Consider the following 24,072-nt stretch of genomic DNA (forward strand, 5'->3'; position numbering starts at 1 on the left):
AGTTTGCTCATCATCATTATTGGCTAATTTAATAAATAGAAATAAATAATAAATGATCTACGCCTGGATGTCCTCCCTTAATTTAAAAAAAAAAGTTAACAAAGACTCCTCTTCCCACACAAAAAGATAATAAATACCCACTTGCCAACATTAGAACCATAAATCACCCCCCACACACAATGAAATTCCCCTCCAAAAGGCACATAAACATTTCATACTAACCCTTCTAATTTAGTCTCCTCTAAGCACTCCCCAAATGCCCTAGAGAAAAGATGGACTTTGAAGATAGTTACTTTTTCATGTAAAATTAACACATTACAGACCATTGCACACGTCTGTCGGGGATAGATCTTAAACTAGTTAAAGTCTCAGTTAAATTTGAGGATTTGAGTGCAATTATGAGGAACTACATGTGTGCACCGTAGTTGGTTATATTTTGGATTTGAAATGGAGCTCTGTGTGGAGCTGAGTAGTCTGAATGTTTCTGGGTATTTAGATGTTAGGGTGGAGAAGTATGTAATATGAGGTTGGTCTGGATGCTAAGATCATATTAACTAATGATTCCCTTGATTCCTAGTGATTGTATCAATAGGAAATGCATTTGAGCAACCTTATTTCTAAATAAAAGCTAATTTTTGAGAGAATTATGTTCATGTATTATTTTGTTAGCAAAGAGCCCATCAATCAAGTCCTTTCCCCATCTCTTTGCACTTCTATCCCAACACTAGCTATTCCTTACTTCACATATCAATGTTGCCTTAAAGTTCTTGATTCTTTTAACAAAGAGTTGTCTAAATACAACTTTTAACTTTACTGCATTCTTACTATTTTGAGATTCTTCTCTCTTGCACTGAAGCTTTGTTTTAGAAAAACAAAATTTAAAAAACTACCAATCATTTCAGAACATATCTGAGACAGGTTGGACCCCCCTTCTGGAATGCCACCTGATGTGCTGGGGTCCCACTCAGCCGTCTGGCCCTGCCAGCCTGGGTTTCCCTTGCACTGGGTTGCTGTGCCAGGCTCTCACACCCCTTTGCAGCACATACGCAGGCAAGACCACACCCAGCTGCAGACACAGACTGCAGTCAGATCTGTGTGAGAGGATTCACCCAGCACTCACATGCACACCCACTTTGGAGAGGTAAACCCCAGATAATATTGTCTTGCGCTGTATAGAAAGATCTGCACAGCGCAAGCTCATAAAAATTTGCTCTCTCCCTCAATGTGAAGAGAGATATGCACAGATTCTCCCCTCCCCCACAGATATGGATTGCACAAACTGGGTTATGTTATTAACAAGAAATGAGTTTAACAACTACAAGAGACAGATTTTACATGCTTATAAGGGATAGAAAACAGAACAAAGCAGTTTACCAAGCAAATAAAACAAAACACGCATACGAAGCTTAAGATCTTAAAGAGACTGGTTTCAAGAAATAATTTCTCACCCTAAATGTTGTTTTAGGCAAGTTGCTGAGTTTCTGTGGCTTAGAGTTCCAGTTATGTCGTCTTACAGACCGGACCCCTGTCTCAGTCTGGACTCACCCATGTCTTTCCCCTCAGATTAGTTCCCTTCTCTCTTCAGGTATTTTCAGCAATCTTTCTTCTTGGGTAGGCAATGGAGGAGAGTCCTGTTTGCCTTACTCCACAGCCTTAAATAAGATTTACATAAGGTGAGAATCCTCCCACCACCTTCCAAAATCTTCCCTCCTCAAATGGCCTTGGTTCCTCATGATCTATGATCCATTCATCATTTCTTCAGCTGCATGATCTTTGGCAAACGATCAAGGAAACTCATCCTTTTGGTGGCAGCTCTTCTTCAGCAGCACAGCCTCCTCCTATATCCCTCTTTATTTATAGCAACTAGCCTGACTGCAAGGCCCTGCACTCTCTCAGTTGGCACCTGCTGCTCTACTTAACTACATTGCTATCCTGTTTCCCTCTTAGTGATGATGCCCCAGAATGCATGGCACATCTTGAAAGGGAGCTCCACACCACAAAAGATTTGATTTTTTTCCAAGGCTTCTGAATCACAGTGTGCACTTTACGGCCTGACTCAAAGAAAGCCCTAGAGTAGTAGGAGATTTAAAAGGGGCAGCATCTGGGCCCAACAGAGATTCTACAAGACATGTTGAACCCTCTTCAGGTAAAGCACATGGCTGGGGAGTGAGCTAGAGGGTGTATATTGGAGGTGAGGGATTAAAAAAAACCAATTCCAGTTCAATTCAGGTGATAAGCAATGGTTCATGTCTTACTTTGCCTGAACAGGGTAGTCCATCTCTAATATGCATCTTATTAAGTAATTCTCTTAAGTATTAAGTACATAGGATTTTGGTGAGATAACATAACTACTGAAAAGTTAGTGTCAATTGTGAAAATAATGGTTCAAAGTTTAAATCTTAATCATCTACTAGAAATTGTGCAATAAACTCCATAAAGTTCTGCTAAAAGCAAACATCATTCTGGGATGTATCAGCAGGAGTGTTGTAAGCAAGACACAAGAAGTAATTCTTCTGCTCTATTCTGCACTGATATGACCTCAACCGGAAAATTGTGTCCAGTTCTGGGTGCCACACTTCAGGAAAGATGTGGACAAATTGGAGAAAGTCCAGAACAACAAAAATGATTAAAAGTCTAGAAAACGTGACTTATGAGGGAAGATTGAAAAAAACGGGTTTGTTTAGTCTGGAAGAGAGAAAAATGAGAGGGGACATGATAACCATTTTCAAGTATGTAAAAAGTTGTGACAAGAGGAGGGAGAAAAATTGTTGTTCTTAACCTCTGAGGATAGGACAAGAAGCAATGGGCTTAAATTGCAGAAGGGAGGTTTAGGTTGGAGATTAGGAAAAACTTCCTAACTATCAGGGTGGTTAAGCACTGAAATAAATTGCCTAGGGAGGTTGTGGAATTTCCATGATTGGAGATTTTTAAGAGCAGGTTAGACAAGCACCTGTCAGAAATGATCTAATATTACTTAGTTTTACCATGAGTGCAATCATAGGACTAGATAACCTCTCGAGGTCCATTCCAGTCCTATGATTCTATGCAACTCCTGTGATGGATTGAAGTTTCTCTGTCTCTAACTTGCATTAAAAAAAATCCCAAGGACTGCAGCATTCTGTTGCATGTAGGATGCGTTTTTGTGCTCTCCTACACAAAATACAATGGGAATATTTGAATGAGACCATGACAAATTAAGTTATACCATTAACTTGGATTAATTTGGCAGCAAGGTGATGCCTGACAAACAGCATCTCTACTTGATAGAGAAATAGAACATTCTGAGAAGAATACATTCTGCAGGACAGAGCCTTTTGTGTAAGAGTAGAAATGTTTGAAAAATAGATCTAAAAGGTTTGTTCTTCTTGGCTGGGGTGTTACTGAAATGTAACATTTCTATGGGACATGACAGGTTTATTCCATAGCAATGGAACATTGGACGCAAGGGGACATTACAGCCTGATTAGAAATAATTTGTAACCATCTAAATCTCAGTCTTTTAGCTGGACATCTGTCATGCACACCACTATTTTTCAAATTACTTATTTCAGACCCAAAACTCAAAAGCACAAAAAAAAAATCCAAATGGCATAGGTAATTTTTTTAAAGAAAAGCAAACACTATTAAAAGAGTAACAGTCTCAGGGAGAGGCAAGTGGCCAATATACAGCCTTAGAGATCTACAATGCAGCTTGAGATGTCTCTTAACTACAAATCCCAGCATGTGATACTCTATCTTGATGTATTCGCACATGCAAATACCATATATTTAAGCATTACATGGGTACGTCATAAATCAGATGGGCAGTGATGGTCTAGAGAGCAATGTGGTAAAGCTGCTGTAATTCTCCAGTTGGGGAAACTTATATGTCAACCAGCCCGGGAGGTTTTCATGCCTTTTAGGGGAGCAGATACAAAGAGCAAGTCACAGAGGCAGGATGGCTAGTGTCCTGGGAGAAGTGGAGTATTGGAAACAGTTGGAGGATGTTCATATTGGTATTCACCTTTTGGGGTCCTCAAAAAAAAAAGAGTTTGTAGGGAAAAGCTGGCTACTGTGATATCTGCTGACTAAAAGGCAAGAGAAGGGGAAGAAGCCAACTTCACCATCATGGCTGCCACCTCCACTGTCTCCTGGGACCCTGAGGTCCAGTGTGATGCCATTGTGGCTTCTCTCGATTAGGAGATACCCTGACCAGACTGGGCCACAGAAAGAACAACCCAGATGACATTGCCACCTCCAACCAAATCCCACACACAATCTGGGATGTGAGAATGTCTCTCCCTCCCCACCACACACACACCTCAATGTATCCTTTCCTTCCCTATCTTATTTCTTCTCTTTCCTCTCTCTCCCGTTTTTCCTTTGGTCTAATAAGAGCTTGGCTAGGCTGACCAAGACTGCATATTTTGCAACACTGGTGTAAGCTTGTGTAATCAGAAAGGCAACTGAAGGCAGTGTCTTAAATAGCCCAATCCTGGTACAAGTTTGTGAGTTTTGTAGGGGCTTATAAAACAGTGTGCTATACTTATGTTTTTCCAGCAGTGAGGTTGCAAGTGAAACAACACTGGAGACAGAAGCTGCATTTTTTATATTTGCCGTTCTTTTCTCTCCCTGTTTTGTCTTGCAGGAAACGGGATCGCGTTTTTAATGTAAACAAAAGCTCCAGCCAATCTCAACTAACTTTTTCTCCCAAAGGACAGTTATTACCATCTTTAATACCACTTAAGAGACCGTCAGGCAAAGGAGGTTTCTTTTCTAAAACCTCTCTCCAGCGAAAGGAAACAAGGAATGTTGTTAAAATAAAAGTTTTACTTAATACTTTAAATTTCAGATGCTTTAACTATTTTTCCTCCCCCTCCCCAGCGTATCTTTAATAAAGGGCAAAAGGATTTTTAAAGGTGTGTTTGCCATGATACTAAGCAAGTTGAAGTCTCTGTATACTCAACCCTGGACAGCAACAGGATCATATCAACACTCTTGACCCTTTGGGCCGATTTATTCCATCTAAATTAACACAACAGAACTCAACACTAAATAAACCCCCATTAGCAATAATGGAAGATTCATTACCTAATTCCCTGCTCTTTGTGTTCAAATGAACCTCTAAATGTATTCAATAAGTACCATATTATTTTCTTCTAAAAAAGAATACTTTACCACTGAAAACTACTCAACTGCTTGATTCATCTGCACTTGTCCTCATACTTGAAAAACTCTCTCTGGCGTGCCTCATGCAAGCTGTTATATGGGGAGTGGTCTCTCCTTCCTGGACTGGAGAAAGTGACCCCTGAATAGACCAGCGTTTGCCTTTTTAAAATCTTCAGCCCCTTGTGTCAAGTAACACTCTTGCCAGCTTCCGCACTTGAGCACAAAACCTCTGCCAGGTGACTTCATTGCCACCATGACAACCGCCCCGCTGCTACATTAGTTCCTCTGGATAGGGAGTCCATACATCGTACAGAACAATTACATTTCAGTAGTCAAACCACTTAACTTGAACACTTCTGTTATTCTTTTGCCACCAGCCTCTGGATTCTCAACCCAACAAGGAGGCAGAGCCCTCCTTAGGGGATTGACTAATCAGGGCAACCGCCCCAGGCCCTGCACTTTGGGGGGCCCCACAGGAGGTGGGCAGGGAGGTGAGGCGGCGGGCAGGCGAGCAGGGTGAAGAGGCGAATGGGGAGGCGAGCAGCAGACCAGCAGGTGGGCAAGGAGCCCCCTTGCCAGAACCTCCCCCTCCCCCAAGCACCTCCTGCCCGCCAACAGGCCCTATTGTTCAGTGCCTCCCACTCCCTCTCAGCACCTACCATGGCTCAGATGTTTCGCCCGTGGTGTCAGGAGGTGCTGGCGGGGGGGGGAGGAGCGAGGCACAGCATGCTTCGGGGAGGGAACGGAACTTGTTGTGGAAGAGGCTGGGAAGGAAGAAACAGGGCAGGGGTGGGGCCTTAGCGGAGCCAGGGAGAGCACCCCCCAGCAGATTAGAAACTCAGCACCTATGTCCCGGGCCCGGCACCCCCCTAGGGACGACCCTACATGGAGGCAAGCAGACCAACAGAGAAGGCAAGACTGCACATTCAAAATGGAGTTGGCAGTCTGGCACAGATACATAGGGTTCACAGTCTCAGAGAATACATACATATCCCACAATTCGTCATACGTTGTATGTTCCAAACCACGATATAGGCCAGAAAGGTAATAACACATTACAACAAAGTACTATATTATTCTTTTTTACATACACAAAAAGAGAAGACAGAGCCATATAATGGGCCATACCAGAGCAATGGTCAGCTTAGCCCAGAAGGGAGTATGCATATGCAAAGGTGACTTTATGCCCACCTCTGACTCTAATGGTATCCCATCCTGGGATTCCCCTGGGGCAAGGGGATCCTGAGGAGGCCAGTTAGACTGGTATCCCAGCCACTTTGCACCACAGGTACAAAAGGGATCATCACAGACTTCATTTCTTTCACTGGGCAGAAAGAAGAGTAAGGGTGAGCGCACAGAGGTAACAGTCATGCTGGAGACTTATCTGCAACTTTTAGATTACTATATTTAGTTGGTCTTTTTTAACCTGTAGGTACATTTCCTGACTTTCAAATATATGGCTAATAAATAATAATAATAATACAGTAGTGTAATATGATATTTTAAGTTGATATGTATCTATGTAAAACCCTAAGTATATTTTAACTTCATTTTTGTCATGAAGTGTACATAAAGGTTGGATTAGAAATCACACAAGCGCCTATAATAATGAGTAAATGCAGATATTAGGTTTGTTCTTATTGTATTGCCCTCTATCCGATAATTAAAAATGTCCTTTAATTATGAGTTGCCATCACCACATTTCTAGAAACAGCTGAATAGGATCACATTTCCACAAATAATAAGGAAAGGGTGAAAGGATGCCTTCTAGTAAATCACACTGACTTAGAAAAATCTGGGGTCTTGTGGCCTGGTTCACCATTATGTTAAAGCAATTTTTTGCCAGTGAGACTCCTTTGCAGTTGCAATGATATAAAACTTAAGTAATGGAGAGGAGGATCAGGCCACTGAGCTCCAAGATCTATAATAAGCCAATATACTTTCTCCATAAACCTAAAAAGCTGTGAGTTGGGTGTTTCAAGATAAGGGTAGACATACTTCTTTGAAAGTCAAAAAGTGTAACCGTCTTCAGCATCAGTTTGGCACATCTGATTGGTGTACTAGTAAAGGAACTGATTAAAGACTAACTGCTTAATTTTATATTTCATTTTTCATCCAGAAAAGACTTTACCCCAAAAGACTTTACAAGTCAGTATATAGGAACCACCTGAGACACTAATGAAATGCAGCCAGCTCTACAACAGCAGCACTGAACAAGATGAGAGCAAAGAATCTTATCCAAATGAAACTATGGATGGGAAATTATAAGTAAGGAATTACCTAAATGGAAATTTGAATAGGGCACTGAGGCAAACATCCCTGCTCTTTCAAATAAACAAATAAAATAAATATCAACACAAAAACTAGTAGGAATGTGGTATTAGGCATAAGCATCCAGAACTTACACAACACAACTAAAAGATGTCACCTCACCACCACAGCATCTTCCTCATTCTCATGCTAGTGTATTGGCTCATGTACTGACTCAAAAAGAAAGAGGGTGATTTAGAAGCTCAGACAAGTCTTTCTGCATCACCTATGGTCTCTTTAGAGATTTAGGGCTGAAATCTCTGCCAGTGTAACCTCATTGACATCTGTGAAGTTAGGCCAGAAGAGAATGATCCTCATCTTTTTTTCCCCAGTTTAATTTGTGAAATATGACAAAAATCAGTTTGAGGGGCTCTGGCTAAAAGTTCTAAGTCATTGTACACTAATATGGGGGAAAAAAACCTTTTAAAATATATTTTCCAAAAATGTCAAGCCTTTAAAAGTGCTAAAGATAAACACAAGAAATAAATCTGTATTTTCAACTTACATTATACCAAATTCCCAGAAAAATATACTGTGCTGTATATCCTTCATGGTTAAGAAATATCACAAGATTGGAATTCAACAATGTTGACAGTGACAAATTTTTATTCCCTTTACAATTGCTACATTACTCAAATAATCAGTATAAACTAACATCTGTATGAATATAATTTGGACAGTGATATACAATATAGCCTAAATAATTTTTCAAAACCAAATTTGATTACATAAATCCAGGCGACTGTTCGCATATCAATGTGTTCTACATTTTATTATAAATAACTATTACATTATTTATTAAAAGAGACTTGTTGAGAGACTATCATTCTCTGAGAATATTTGATAACTGACTACTATATAAATAGACTTCTTATGCCAATGACTTGGAAGTGAGCTGTTTAGCAGGTTAACCACTTAATAGCCAGCTCTCTCTTCTAGTATTCTTACTTTAGCTCTTTTAAGATGTATTTTTTCTAAATTGTATTTTTCTTTCCTTTATGTTATGCTTCTTTTCTAATAAAAACTCTTTCAGTGTACCCAGGCACATAACCACTCTCACTCGCTCCATTTCCCCCTGTATTTCACTGTCAGAGGGCGAGAGGCCCCTTTATAGAGAAAAGGGCCAGTCTTGCCTACGCTATAATTAGCAGAGTGGGTGGGACTAAGGGATCAAGGGATAGCCTAATGAACACCTGGACCTCATAAAAAAGGCTGAGAGAACTCTGAGATGAACTACAGGAATCAGGTTAGGCTCTTGTGGAAGGCCACATAGTAAGGTCTGCAGGAAGCGGGGAATTGCAGTGAGTGGTAGCCTGTATGAACTGGACTCCAAGCAAAGCAGTCTAGGAGTCAGCTCTCTGCAATAGAGCAGGAAAGACAAAGGTAGATCAGAAGAGGCTGAGAATTGAAACAGGAAGGCAGGCTGAAGAGGAGCAGGAGGGACAGAAGAATCTTGTTTGCTTGGACTTTTGTTACCCTAGAAGGGGATAAATTGGGGATGAAGCTTAGCTAAAGGGCATTCTTTAGACTGTTTTGATTTTTCCCAATAGAAAAATCAAAATATTTTGGCAAAAAATAAAAGTTAAAATTTTCCAGAAGATTTTGATTTTAGAGCAATTACATTTTCCATCAAAAAACACTTCAGTGGAAAGTTCCCATCCATCTCTAATCACCAGGCTGAATCATCATCATCATCTTAGCTGAATACATTTTTTTACACTAAATAAAATCCTGGACCTAGATGGGAATTATAAGGGGGGAAAAGTTTGGCACCTTCCCCTCCAATGATATACATGCAGGGAAGGAAAGTGGAGCCTTCGGTACCCTCTTCCCTCACTCCCCTCTCTCCTAAAAATATCCCTCATTCCCCACAGTCTCTCCCCATGTCTGCTCTACCAGGCCCAGGGAGGGGGCTCCAGTGCTCCATTCCCTCCACTGCTTCCTGATCAGGGGAATGAACCCAATACTGCGTGATTGGGGAAGGTATACCAGGCTGAGCCCGCTTTCTCCCCCACCCACCTTTCTGCTGTGTCTAGAAAGAAAGGGGTGGTGAGAGCAATTCAGGAGAGCGTGGGGAAGAAATAAGGGGGTCAGATGTGCAGTGGGGCATGTAGGGAGAGCTTCAGCTCTGCCCGTCCCCCAAACCTCCCCACATACATATGGCCCCATTTCTGTCCACCTGTTTCAAAACATGCCCCACAGTGTTCAGCTGGGATAAGGAGCTGAGGATGAATATGCTCAATGTATGCCACACAGGTTTGGAGGCCAGTCAACTGACCAGTCAAATAGCGTCAACTGATCAGTCAATTGACCACCTATTATTTGACCACAGTCAAATACTGGTAAATATTCCAGCAAGAATGCCCTGATGTAGGTGGTGGTCTACCTTTTTGATTGCATGATGGTGCCAACTATTAACAACCCTACTTAAATATCTTGAACACACACTTTACTACATGCTAATGCCACCTGTTGGTGGAAAGGTGAAATAATGGAAAACTGGGCATTTTGACTGGCTGGTATCTTTTAGAACAAACATTGTATGCATATCTTTTTTGTATACCAGGCATCAATATACATGGCGGTTTCCAAAGCACATTAAATAAGGCTATGTCTACACTACCATCTATGTCAGCATAACTTATGTCACGCAGGGGTGTGAAAAAGCCACCCCTCAGAGCGACATAAGTTACACCAGCATAAGGGCTCGTGTGCACAGCACTATGTTGGTGGGAGAGCTTCTCCTGCCAAAATAGCTTCTGTCACTAGCAGAGGTGGTTTTATTATGCCAACAGGAGAGCGCTCTCCCGTCAGGATACAGCGTCTTCACCAGATGTGCTGCAACAGCACAGCTGCATTGGTACAGAGGCGCTGCTGCAGTGCTGTACATATAGACATGGCCTAAGTTAAAAGACAGTCCCTGCCCCAGTGAGTTTACAATCTAATTAGATGACCATACAGAAATTAACTCAGATGGGAGTGGGGGGAGTTACAGGAAGGTTAGTCATTAAACTTCCTCCCCCCAACGCAAAAAAAAAAATGTAATCGTAGCCTCTCCCTTGAACAAAAGTTTCACAGCTATTATACCTCAACAAGCAAACAACCCACATTATATGACCATGTAAATAAACCTCCTTACTTCTCCCCCTCTCAGCAACAATCCCCTTAATCCTCCCCCTCATACACACCCCAGCCAAACCTTGCTGATCATGTGAAAAGTTCTATGCTAATGAGGAGTGTGTGACATCACATCTCTGTACAGGCCCCTCCTTTCATACTCTGTTTCTCCTCCCACTGCTGCTTATGAATCTACTGTGTTTGCTGCAGGGAGAAGAGGCCACCTACTCCCCTCCCCCTATATGTGATCTAGGAGTCTGTAAGGGAGAGGGCAGCATGCCCAAAGACATTTTGAGTGGCTGGACAGCAGGTAGACATGCTATCCAATGGTCCTGGTTGATTGAAATACAAGAGACACTTTACAACCTAGAGAACATGCTAGACATAGTGTGACATTAACAAAGAAAAGGAGTACTTGTGGAACCTTAGAGACTGTCATAAATATAAAGGGAAGGGTAAACCCCTTTAAAATCCCTCCTGGCCAGAGGAAAAACTCCTCTCACCTGTAAAGGGTTAAGAAGCTAAAGGTAACCTCGCTGGCACCTAACCAAAATGACCAATGAGGAGACAAGATACTTTCAAAAGCTGGGAGGAGGGAGAGAAACAAAGGGTCTCTGTCTGTCTATATGCTGTTTCTGCCGGGGATAGACCAGGAATGGAGTCTTAGAACTTTTAGTAAGTAATCTAGCTAGGTATGTGTTAGATTATGATTTCTTTAAATGGCTGAGAAAAGAATTGTGCTGAATAGAATAACTATTTCTGTCTGTGTATCTTTTTTGTAACTTAAGATTTTGCCTAGAGGGGTTCTCTATGTTTTGAATCTAATTACCCTGTAAGGTATCTACCATCCTGATTTTACAGAGGTGATTTCTTTACTTCTATTTACTTCTATTTCTATTAAAAGTCTTCTTGTAAGAAAACTGAATGCTTTTTCATTGTTCTCAGATCCAAGGGTTTGGGTCTGTGGTCACCTATGCAAATTGGTGAGGCTTTTTATCCAACATTTCCCAGGAAACGGGGGGTGCAAGTGTTGGGAGGATTGTTCATTGTTCTTAAGATCCAAGGGTCTGGGTCTGTAGTCACCTAGGCAAATTGGAGAGGCTTTTTACCAAACCTTGTCCAGGAAGTGGGATGCAAGGTTTTGGGAAGTATTTGGGTGGAAAGACGTTTCCAAACAGCTCTTCCCCAGTAACCAGTATTTGTTTGGTGGTGGTAGCGGCCAATCCAAGGACAAAGGGTGGAATATTTTGTACCTTGGGGAAGTTTTGACCTAAGCTGGTAAAGATAAGCTTAGGAGGTTTTTCATGCAGGTCCCCACATCTGTACCACATCTATACCACATCTGTACCACACCTGAGTGGGGAAGGAACCTTGACAGAGACTAACAAATTTATTAGAGCATAAGCTTTCATGAGCTACAGCTCACTTCATCGGATGCATCCAAAAGTACTCCTTTTCTTTTTACGGATACAGACTAACACAGCTGCTACTCTGAATAATGCATTATGCAGAGTCATGAAAAGCCAGAGTCAATTGTATTATAAAAAATTACTAGATATGAACATGGAAAAACTGTTCAAGCTAAGTGCAAGTTCTGTACTTCTAGGAACGGGACATAGACAGAATGGAGAAACTTGCTGAATGGAGAAACTTGTCAAAGCTAAATTATAGCAGTCGAACACCAAGAAAAGGAAAACTGGTCTGCATCAAAATTTGTTTTCTTCTGTGCATTCTCCTTCTACTTAGTCTTCAGCATCATTGTCACGGAGCAAGGAGTTTTTTGATGAAGACAGTGATATGAGTGACAGCGAAAATAAACTAATTCCATTTCTTCATCTATTCCAGCTGCTTCTGCATCAAGAATCCTGACTCCCAGATAGTCTTCAGATGTTCATCAAATTGGTATTAAGAGCTTTTCTGACAGAATATCCCATGACTAGAAAAACAAACTTGATCGTACATTTGCTAGAGGTATTTATGCCAGCAGTAAACCATTTCATATCATTGAAAATCCTTAGATGCTATACTTTTTTCATAAATTGAGTGCAATTTACAAGTACCTGAATGGAAATGGCTTGCGGGAAGTCTTCTGAATACCAAAGTGGATAATGTGAAAAAGATTGGGTGTTCTTGTTGTGCAAGCTCCTTACATCTCTAGTGTCTGATGGAAATTTTAACAGCTGTGTAGCGTAGCGACAACTCACCAGCGCGGCATCTCCTACTGGTCGTCTTGGGAATTAGCTCTCCAAAGTATGGAGCGCCTCCTTCTAGCCGGTGTCTCGCCTACCACTGGCCCGTGTCCCTCCCCGACCCCCGTGCCCCTTTACCTTGGGGTGCTGCCCCCTGGCAGTGCCCCCACACTCTGGGTCTCCCCTCCCAGGGGAGCCCCCAACCCTCTATCCCCACCTTGCCTCAGTGGCTACTGCCAGTCATCATCTACCCCCCGCTCACTGGGGCAGACTGCAGTCTGTAAACCATTCATCACCAGCAAGGGGGGTTTGGACCTACTGCCTTTCCCTACAGCCCAGTACCTCTCTTTAGGCCTTGCACAAGGCCTGCAGCCTGGGGAGTTGCCAGGCTGGAGCTCCCCAGCTCCTCTTGCCTTTCCCCAGCACTTCTCTACCTCTGGTACCCTAGCTCCCAGGCAGCTAGGTCCTTCTCTCTCCACCACTAAAGAGAGTGACTTAGCCCCTGGCTCACAGCCCTTGTATAGGGCCAGCTATGGCCTAATTGGGACATGGCCCCAGCTGTGGCTGCTTCCCCAATCAGCCTAGCCTTTTCTCTCAGGAGCAGGGTAACTGCCCCGCTACAGGCTGTTACACATTTTAAGGACATACAAACAACTCTGACAGAGGTAGCAAATTATAAAGCAAGAACCAGCCAGTTCAGTCATAAAACAATGTGGAATGCAATCCCAGTAATTGAATCAAAACAGCTTACTCCATCAAGCTGGAAAGTGGGGTGTCCCCCTTGCACTCTAGTTACAGGGGCAGAAATTATATTAACACTTCCATGTACTACTGCATGTGCAAACCAAAATTGGTCAGTTTGGGAAATCATCCACTCCAAAACCAAAAAATAGACTGAAGACCTCCACTGCTGGAGAGTGAGCTGATCATCATGTACCACAAAAAAAATTCGAGAAGAAAATGGCAGATGAAAAGTTGACTCAACATTCATCATATGAAGAGGAATGAGGAGATACTGATTAATTTGACTATGAAGACAAAGATATAGATAAAGCAATTGAAGCTGATAAAGAAGATAATAAAATGCAAGATGCTTGAAGAGCTGGCCTTCTACTTACAGCGTAAGTGCATTTAAAAATTATTTTTAAATAGTTGCTATGTATTTAAACAAAAATAAAAATTTCATTTCTCTTTAACTGTTTAGTCTTGAACAACATTCACATTTAAATGTGAACTTAATATTGCTAAAAATTGTATTTTTTTCTTTTTTTAGAATTTCATTGTTTCATATTTTTCCCTGAGTTAAAATAATGCAATTAAAATAACTTGTTTTTTGAGGCATAAGTACCTAAGGCTAAGCATATTGGAGATAATAAAGTCTTACTCCTTGTTCGAATAAATTAGTTCTTTAAAATATTTGACCATATTGCACAATATTTGACAAGTCAATTGACCAATTATTTTTGGACCGATCCAATGCTCAACCCTAAGTTGGCACAGGCACACAATGCAGACTCCGCAATGAGGAGCTGAGAACGGACATGTGTATATATATAAATTGAATGTTATCCATTTACTGATTTATTCATCTGAGCAGAGAATAAACCAGTCAAATGCCATGTCATATTGTCAGTGAAAAGGGAGGTGCAGCTCTTCAAACTATCATTCCCATGTGTAGTTTCTTTTCAAATACATCAGCGACAGGGTAACTAAAACAAAAACAAAAAAACAATCCATAAAAACAAGTTAACATTTAAAAAGGCACATTAATACCTATTTAGGGCCCAGATTAGACACTTGCTATCAATGAAGAATGTCTAATTTTTAATTTAGAGTTGAATTTAACTGAATTAGAATCCAATTTAACCAAATGAAAAATAAAGCAAAACCCAACTGGCACCATGCTGTCACATACGATGAAAACAATGATGGTCTGAATAGCCAATTTAAAAAGAAAATACTCCAAAAGCTGTGCACATTTCTGCTAACCTCAGTTCATATATCCACAGGGTTTAAGGCCAGAAAAGACCTCATATATTCTGACATCCTGTATATCACAGGCCATAACATTTCACCCAGTTACCCTTGTATTGAGCCCCAAAATTGTGTTTGCTAAAGCAGGGCTTCCAGAAAGACATCTAGTCTTGATATGAAGAGTCCACCACTTCCCCTGGTAGTTTATTAAGTGCACGCACTATTAAAAATGCGTTCCTTATTTCCAATTTGAATATGTCTGGCTTCAGCTTTTAGCCATTTGTTCTTATTAGACCTTTCTCCACTAGATTAAAGAGCCTTTTAATACCCAGTATGGTTTGATTGCCTCTAGAGGGAGCATGGCGTGCTGGGATGTGTAGTCTGTGGGGAGGGGAATGTTGTCGCCGCAAGACAGGATAGAGGAGAGGAAGGGAACTCAGCCGGGGCTTGTCCCTCGGCAGGGTGGTGGGGCACCACACCGCCCCACTACACTCTCTGCTCGGTTGGGGAATACCCAGTCTATGGCCCAGACCTTCAGGCTGGGTCCACAACCAGTTCAATATAAGCCCAGGCCCTGGGTCAGGGCGGTGCAGCAAACAAACAGTCAGGGGCTCAGGCCCTCAGGCAGGGGCTGAGCAGAATAGTTCAATATAAGCCCAGGCTCCTAGCTTTAGCAACCAGGAAGAGGGGGAGACTGCCAACCACGAGGTGGGTGGCAGGGGGGACGCAGGCCCACCCACTTGCGGCCGAAGACCTGCTGCTGTGTCAGTGGGGATCCTGGCCACAACACACTGACATTGGCTCTGGCAGTGCTGCAGCCAGACTGGGGTCTGCTGCCCCCAGGCTACTTCCGGACTCCCCCTTGTAGGGTACCTGGGTCAGGGTAGTGTCCTCAGAGGGTTCCAGCACCATGGGCTCCTCTGGGCAGCTGGAGAGGGGTAGGCTCGGCAGCTCCTCTGGGCGTTGGTCAGCATCAGGCATTGGCCGGTCTAGCCAGTCCTCGGGTTGGCCGCAGCTTGCTGGGGTCTCCCAAGCCGAAGCCAGGCCACGGGCATCTGGCCTCTCCAGCTGCTGTCGCCCAACTGAGCTCCGGGGTTGGGCTTTTCTACTTCCTGTCCTGCGCCTTGACCTCTGGGGGGTGGGCGCAGGATCCACTGGCTCTGTTCACTTTAGTGTCTGGGGAGATTCTTGCCTTGGCCAGGTGATGGGACACCATACCGCCTCACTACAAGGAGGTTTAGGCGGGACTGGCTGCTGGCCACTTTGCTGCATGTGGGGCCTTTTGCCTTTGGGTGTCTGAAACCAGACAGGTTAGTAGCAGGAAAACCTAGACCATCTGCCAGGCTGTGTGGTCTCCTCTAGGAAACAAGCGTGATGAGTCTCAGGCTCGTTCCTAGCAGTTGGCAGGCTCCAGGCACAAGGCTGGATTACTCTCTTCCCCAGGATTTAGGATGCAACGGTCAGGTTTCAGGCATGTTATCTGGGCTGTATGCAGCCTTGTGCTGTTGCTTTCTTTACAGCATCTGTCATAAACTTAGACGAATTGAGGACTTCAGCATGGCACCTCAGGGGCAATAAATGTGCTTACATTTATTTAAAATTCACTTACATTATATTTTTATTGTCAACAAAAGAAATCCAAAACACATTCACCTAGTAAACCTAGTAAATTTTGCAGAATTTTGCAGAATTTTAAAATATTTTGTGCAGAACTTATTTTTTTGGTGCAGAATTCCCCAGGAGTAATATATAGAAAATGTCAAATGTATTTTAAAAAAATCATTATTGGCTTTCTAATAATAAAAATGTTAAGAGGCTTGGTAGAGGGTGTAAGGGTGGGATCCGTCTGTATCCAATTATGAATTCCATGTTGTGTTGAACATGTAAACTGGACATGACCAAAGACAACCTACTTTTCTACGTTCAGACAGCTGCTCTACCTAGGAAAGGCTTTGACAGCCCATTGAAGAACCAACACAAAATTAACAGGGAGTTAATAGCTTTAAGAACCACCGTCAAGGGTTCTTCAAAGTCAGTGGCTCCAAACTACTAGCCTACCCCACTATGGAACAATGATGGTTTTACACAAGGTGGGGGTAAGCTTGACTCAGGAAGTTGGCTGAAAATCCCAGTGAAGGATATGGCAAAGAGATAGAGGTTTACCTAAAGCAGAGTGCTGCTCTGGGTGGTGGGGCCAGGGGAAAGGGAGCAACATGATCACACACATTCAGACACACAACCAAAGGACTTGCAGGAGGACAAGAGCAAGAGTGACTCTACATAGCCTGCTGACAAACCTTGGACTCACAAGAAGGGGAGAGATCAGACCAGGAGAGGGTGCATCTCATGACTTGTTTTAGACATCTGTAACTTTCAAGTGTTTTAATAGTAAAGTTACTGTAATTAAGAAATTCCTTTGCTAAACCAGTATTCCCTGCTTTCCTTCCACACTGTCCCTGAAGAGATTAAACTAGAAGACAGGCATTCTCACAGCATAGCTGGAGTTCTGAGAGAGGATGTGTAAATGACTGGGGGGGAGGGGGGGACTCTGAGGTCTCAGACACAGACTTCAGGGTCTAGGGAAGTGTGGTAATGCCCCATATCCCAAAGAAGGGAGTCTGACAAGAGGTCTGAGCCTGGAAGCATGCCCTGTAATCCCAGAGCCAGAAACAGTAACTAGACTCCACCCAGACCCAGTTGTCTTGGAAGCAACCAACTGGTAACCATACAGTGGGGTATGGAACCAGGTATTAATAGAGGGGAATCAGGAGAAGAAAGAGTTGACCAAAAGCCAAGGAGGCTCCATAACAGTCAAAGGTTAAGACACACTGACTGAGTCAACTCGTCTGCATTCACGAGCTTGTTGTATTTTTGTGTCGGATGAGTACAGTTTCCAGTGTATTTTTATAAACTTGTAGTTCTTATTTCTACACATATCAGTTTGTTCTGCCTTGGGTATGAATAATTTGAACCACACATACTTGACCGGATTCTAAACACAGGAAAAAAAACTTGATCACCACTGAGTATAGTCCAAGGAATGCTTCTGCTGAGTATATAGTAATGGTCACAACAGCAAAAATCAATGTTTCTTAAGTGTAAGGTAGGTAAAATACTCAAGCATAAAATTTATAGATAGTCAAACTCATGTTCCACTCCCTCTAATATTCCTAAACACACCATAAGAACATTTAGATACTAAGGTCATTTTTTTATGTTGTTGCCTTGGCTGGACTGATACACAGAACCAACAGAGTGCTGTCTCCAGTTTCAGATCTTCAAGCACGCCCATGCAAGTGTCTAGAACTCTGAAATCCAAAGGAGTGTATACTCCAGGGTGGGGTAAATGGTGGCAATGTAAATGCCAGGTGGATATAGAATACAATAATAAATTAAACTTATTTGTTAATTGATTTTATTGAACTGCTCCCGTGGATTTAAATCAGTAGTGACATTTAATCTTAGTCTGTTATACCCTGTTTCTTTAAATTGTTAAATTAGAGTTAATGCATCTTTATTTAAGTATATTGGATGTATATTATTTATAATTGGTATTTTTGAGTTAAACCCATGCCACAGATGATTATTATTATTAGAATAGGTTTATTCCTAGAGGTTCCCAAGGCACACCACTGAGCGTGTAAAGGGGCCAGCCAGGTGGAGGCACTGGCAATTTTAAATTCCTTTAGGAGTAAAGGGACTGCAGCAGAGGGGTGGATAGAGGATTCCCATCTATCCATCACCACCAGTGGGATACTCAGGATCTCCTTCAATGTCAACAACATTAGGCGCCCAGGCACACAGGTGAGTGTCACCTGCTCCTGAGTAACCCAGGTAGGAAAGAGGGGTTACCAGGCCCGGTGCAAGGACCTTTCACACTCTAGGCAAAACTTCCACCTTGCACTCCCCTGCCCCCCAGGAACCCTGCGGCAGCTCCCCACTGCCCCCCTCCACCCTGAGGCACGCCCCCTGCGGCAGCTCCCCACCGCCCCCTCCCTCCCCTCGGCCCAGGGAGCCATGTGCAGCAGCGCCCTGCCCCAGCTCACCTCTGCTCCACCACCACTCCCAACCACTTGGCACCCTAGGCGACCACCTAGTTCGCCTAGTGGTTGCACCGGCCCTGGGGGTTACATATGTAAAATAAGGCAGCCTACTAATTAGGAGGAGTTTCTGACTGTGAATGTATGAGATCTATGTTGCATGATCTGCACTAGGAGCCGGATTATGAATGGAGCACAAAAAAGTGTTGCTTTTGATCTGTAAAGCTGTGGCTTGGGACCTGCTTATTTGAGATACTGCATCTCCTATACCACATTGCTCTGCTAGCAGCTTCTTTGCTTTTAAACCAATAGGGTTATAGCTCAGCCACATTCCGTGAGTGCAAATGTCGCACTCTCTATGAGGGACTGTGAATTTTGACATTCGCTCTCAGCCATACGATGGTCCTGAATAGTATATAGAGGAGTAGAGTTGCCAGGTGTCCAGTTTTTGACTGGAATGCCTGGTCAAAAAGGGACCCTGGCAGCTCTGGTCGGCGTCACCGACTGGGTTAAAAGTCTGGTTGGTGGCACAGCGGGAGCCTGAAGCTAAGGCAGGGGTTTTTTTGGGAGGGGGGGGTATGCTTGTGCATCAGTATTCATCAAGTAAGGCTACGAATTTTTAATTTTAAAAGACCTAAGAAAGAATGCATACAATAAAAACAGGTGGGAAAAAGTGAGGCATGTTTGCAATCTGTTTTTAAATACATTTATAACATTTCTGTTCTCTTCTTTTATAGTTGGCTTTAAAATTTACAAGGAAAAGTTAATACCATTCAAAGAGTTTACCATTTTTATGGGTATGCTGTAGTATTTCCTTTTGGTTTTATAAGTGGAGTCGTTTCAAAATAATTGCTTGAAGTGTGTTCTCTAGGGCATACGATTCCGTGAGCTCTATCATTCTCAGGTGGGTATGTGAAATAAAGATGTCACCCACTGTTATTTTTCGGCATTCGTTATAAAGTAGATCATGTCTTTATTCTCTGCTTCTTCCAGAAAATCTAATAATACATAGGATTGTTTTGAAGAGCTGGGGGAAGGGAGGAGAATCTATCATTTTGTCCATTTTCAAACATTACATGGTGTTATTTTCATTTCCTGTTGTCCCTGTGATACAGTCTTCAAGTTCTTGTACTCATTCTGCTTCAATTTTAATTATTGTGTCTGTACTTTCAATAGATTGTTTGAGTTCACATGCTCTGTGGTCCCCTGTTCATATATCTGTTTTTTGCTGCTCAGTCAATGTGCCCTCCAGTAGACAGGATAAAAGTCTGTAACTGGATTTTCCCCTAAGGATGTGGTGTTTTTGGCTGTCTGGTTGTTTTCATTTTTGTTTTTTAAAAAAAACAGTTAAATTGTTTGCTTTATTCAGACTAACATTTCTTTTGGATGGAAGTTATTTTGGAACTTTTAACCAGAAGCCTCCACAGAAGCTTTTCAAAAAGTATCTGTATCTGTCCATCCTCATGACAGATCAGAAGACTATCACCACTCTTTCAGCCCCCCCACAATCCACTTCCTTTACACATCCCATCCTCAAGACCTTACATGGTAGCCGCCAATCACTGCCAGGACTCCACTGACGTTCATCAATGTTGCTCACCAAAATCTGGTTTAGACCAACATTTTTCAAAAGTCTCCAACCATTGCACTACCACATCGTAACAATAGCGGGAGCACTAGTCTAGCAAAGCTTACACATTTTTGCCACTACTTGTTCCTCAATCTGTGTGGTGCTTACAGACAGCCCCCCAACCTGAAGCAAATACTCACCAGCAACCACACACCACACAACAAAAACACTAACCCAGGAACCTATCTTGCAACAAAGCCCGTTGCCAATTGTGTCCACATATCTATTCAGGGGACACCATCATAGGACCTAATCACATCAGCCATGCTATCAGAGGCTTATTCACCTGCACATCTACCAATGTGATATATGCCATCATGTGCCAGCAATGCCACTCTGCCATGTACATTGGCCAAACCAGACAGTCTCTACATAAAAGAATAAATGGACACAAATCAGATGTCAAGAATTATAGCGTTCAAAACCAGTCTGAGAACACTTCAATCTCTCTGGTCACTTGATTACAGACCTAAAAGTCACAATATTACAACAAAAAAACTTCAAAAACAGACTCCAATGAGAGACTGTTGAACTGGAATTAATTTGCAAACTGGACACCATGAACTTAGGCTTGAATAGAGACTGGGAGCGGATGTGTCATTACACAAAGTAAAACTATTTCCCCATGTTTATTTTTCCCCCCTACTGTTCCTCACACATTCTTGTCAACTGCTGGAAATGGCCCACATTGATTATCACTACAAAAGGGTTCTTTTTTCTCTCCTGCAGGTAATAGCTCACCTTACCTGATCACTCTCATTACAGTGTGTATGGTAACACCCATTGTTTCATGTTCTTTATGTATATAAATCTCCCCACTGTATTTTCCAATGCATGCATCCGATGAAGTGAGCTGTAGCTCACAAAAGCTTATGCTCAAACAAATTTGTTAGTCTCTAAAGTGCCACAAGTACTCCTTTACTTTTTGCGGATACAGACTAACATGGCTGCTACTCTGAAACTTTTCACAAAGTGCACGCTCTATATCGGACTTCTCAGTCCTCAAAGGAAACTCGCCCAAAACCTTCAAAAGATGAGCCTAGGAGCTTAAATTCATAAATTTGCTAGACACTACAAATCGTGGACTTAAATATACTGGATTTATGGCTTACTACAACAATCTAAAACCCACTATCCCCCCACTCCCAGTGACTGGACAGGTGTTAATGGGCCACTTTGCCTTGAATGGTCCCTTGAGATATCAGTTAAGTGTTTATGCTAAACAATCTGTTCCAATTTGTCTGTACTCTGTGTCACATTTTCCAGACATGAAAAAGAGCTCTGTGTAAACTTGAAATGTTGTGTCTCACACCAAAAGAAATTGGTCCATTAAAAGCTTACCCATCTTGTGTCTCTAGTATCCAGGGACCAACATGGCTCCAACAACACTGCATATATTTTATTGTTACTGACCATTACAGAGATAATTATTTTAAGCACCTGGATAACTGACAAGGAATAGAAAACTTTGATTCCCTTGACAACGGATTCCTTTTACATGGACAATATTCTGCATTACATCATGCAGCAATGTGAGGACTTTTGAGACCCATGACCTCCCGTGATCACCTTCCTAAAACAAACAAACAAACAAAAAAAAACCTTAAGTTTCGTCTTTCAGATACTGTTATGGATGCTCAACCCCATATTTGAATCTGTTTACAGAACACGATAACAAGCTGGAGTTTCTGTATGCATTTTAAAATTTAAAAATTAAAGATGCTTTGCAGATAAATTCCAATTACTACATTGATTTATTTTCTCTTTTTACACCAAGTCAGAATTTTAATTTCTGTGCTTCATCAAGATCCCATATTCAGAGTTAGCTTTGAGATTCTTACTTCCATCATTACCCTATGAACAAACTGAAATTTCTATAGAAATAGGTTTCCTAGCAAACCAGTATGAAAGGTTATTTTAAATAAAGTGTTCATGAAGGTTGCTAGAGAAATATTCCACACTGAAGTCTTATAACTCTCAATCTCCACAGGTAGCCAAATGTTAAGTTCTAACTGTGCTTTCGTGTCTTCACCCTTTTGAGTAAGGCTTCAGGAAAGCTTGATAACAGCAAAAGGTAAGGTTTATTCCCCTCACTCTTTCACTGTGCTCGCATTCTTTGTTTCCCCTCTTCTCCTACCCAGTGTGTCCAGCAAATTGTAATTCCTGGACTCAGAGCTACAGGAACCAGCTAGGAACAAACTTACAAACACAAACTGGGGTAGTTATCAGCACCTAGCTAGATACAACATGTGGCGTTAAAATTATTCACCACTTCCAGAGCAAAAAGGACTCTATTCTTAACATGGGAATAATTCACACAGCTGGAGAAAAAATGAGTTTCCACTCAGATTCCTACTCATTCTTATGTCATGGATAGGGTGGAATTCACTTCATGTAAAAACCTGAGTTTTTACTCCTTTCTCCTGCACTTGAGGTGATGTAAGAAACAATGAATATCATGTGAACATCCACTGCCATTGCTCTAGGACCTGACCTCACCAGTTCTCACTGGCCTGGCTGAGGAAGAGCACAGTTTCTGTAGAAACCATGCTACCAGGCACTTTCAACTGCAGCTGCTTCATGGGATTCCATAGCACAAGTTAATATAGTCCCCTGCAAGCATAGGAAGAGATAATCCAGAGGAACACAGCCCCCCACCTAAATTCACAAAAGGACTTCTATGTGGTCCAGGGGAAAAGGGATATTCTGCCTAGAAAGAAAACTCATACTCTCCATGGTTGCAGGCTGGGGAGCATTAATCCCTAAATCAAACCCATATTCATTCAATCTCAGACTCTTTGCTCTCTGGTGGAGCAGACTGTCAACTGAAGAAGTGTTCAGCTAGCTCATGCAAGGTACAGTTTCCACAAGTGAATAAATCAAATTTCACTCAGTGGACATGTAGGTTTTCTACAGTCTAGACTCTAGCAGAACCTGGGACAATTTTTAGTCTGAATGGGTAAATGCAGATACCCAGTAAAACCATCTTTCTAGGTAATGTAAAAGGGATGGGAGCATACTTCCCACTGCTACCCTCTATTCCTTTTCAGTGATTCATTCTAACAGACTATCCTGCCTCCCGGTCCAACTTTTCTGTTGCTCCTATACACTTTTCCCTCCTGAAAGAACCTACATCACATAAGAAGAAAAGAGAAAACATGAACTCCCAGAACCCTGTGAACATCAACAGAAGACCAGAAATGATTAAAAACTAAAAATGCAAAAATGAAGCCAATTGGTTTCCAGGACAACTATTCACCAGAGACTAAACCAGAGCAGCAAACTCGTAGCTTAAAATTCAAGTTACACTTTGTCATAAATATAAAGGGAAGGGTAACCACCTTTCTGTATACAGTGCTATAAAATCCCTCCTGACCAGAGGCAAAACCCTTTCACCTGTAAAGGGTTAAGAAGCTAAGGTAACCTCGCTGGCACCTGACCCAAAATGACCAATGAGGGGACAAGATTCTTTCAAATCTGGATGGGGGGAGGGGGTGGAAGGCTTTTGTTTGTCTGTGAGATACCTTTGCCTGGAACAGATCAAGGATGCAAGCTCTCCAACACCTGTAAAGTTAGTAAGTAATCTACCTAGAAAATGCGTTAGGTTTTCTTTGTGTTTTGGCTTGTAAAATTCTCTGTGCTAGAGGGAATATATATTCCTGTT

At 42.2% G+C, this 24,072-nt stretch overlaps 1 protein-coding gene and 1 long non-coding RNA gene across 5 annotated transcripts in view; both read right to left on the reverse strand.

Moving 5' to 3' along the window:
- MCTP1 (multiple C2 and transmembrane domain containing 1) overlaps positions 1 to 24,072 on the reverse strand; it is a 449,620-nt gene that overhangs the window by 366,871 nt on the left and 58,677 nt on the right. The gene's annotated exons all lie outside the window — the stretch shown is intronic.
- LOC122465847 lies at positions 4,744 to 10,991 on the reverse strand. Its single transcript, XR_006290949.1, has 3 exons — positions 10,976 to 10,991; positions 5,168 to 5,174; positions 4,744 to 4,855 (listed from the first exon to the last, which is right to left on the reverse strand). It is a non-coding gene; the product is annotated as an uncharacterized LOC122465847 (long non-coding RNA).

Source organism: Chelonia mydas, chromosome 5 (genome assembly GCF_015237465.2).
Source record: "Chelonia mydas isolate rCheMyd1 chromosome 5, rCheMyd1.pri.v2, whole genome shotgun sequence".
NCBI classification, from domain to species: domain Eukaryota; kingdom Metazoa; phylum Chordata; order Testudines; family Cheloniidae; genus Chelonia; species Chelonia mydas.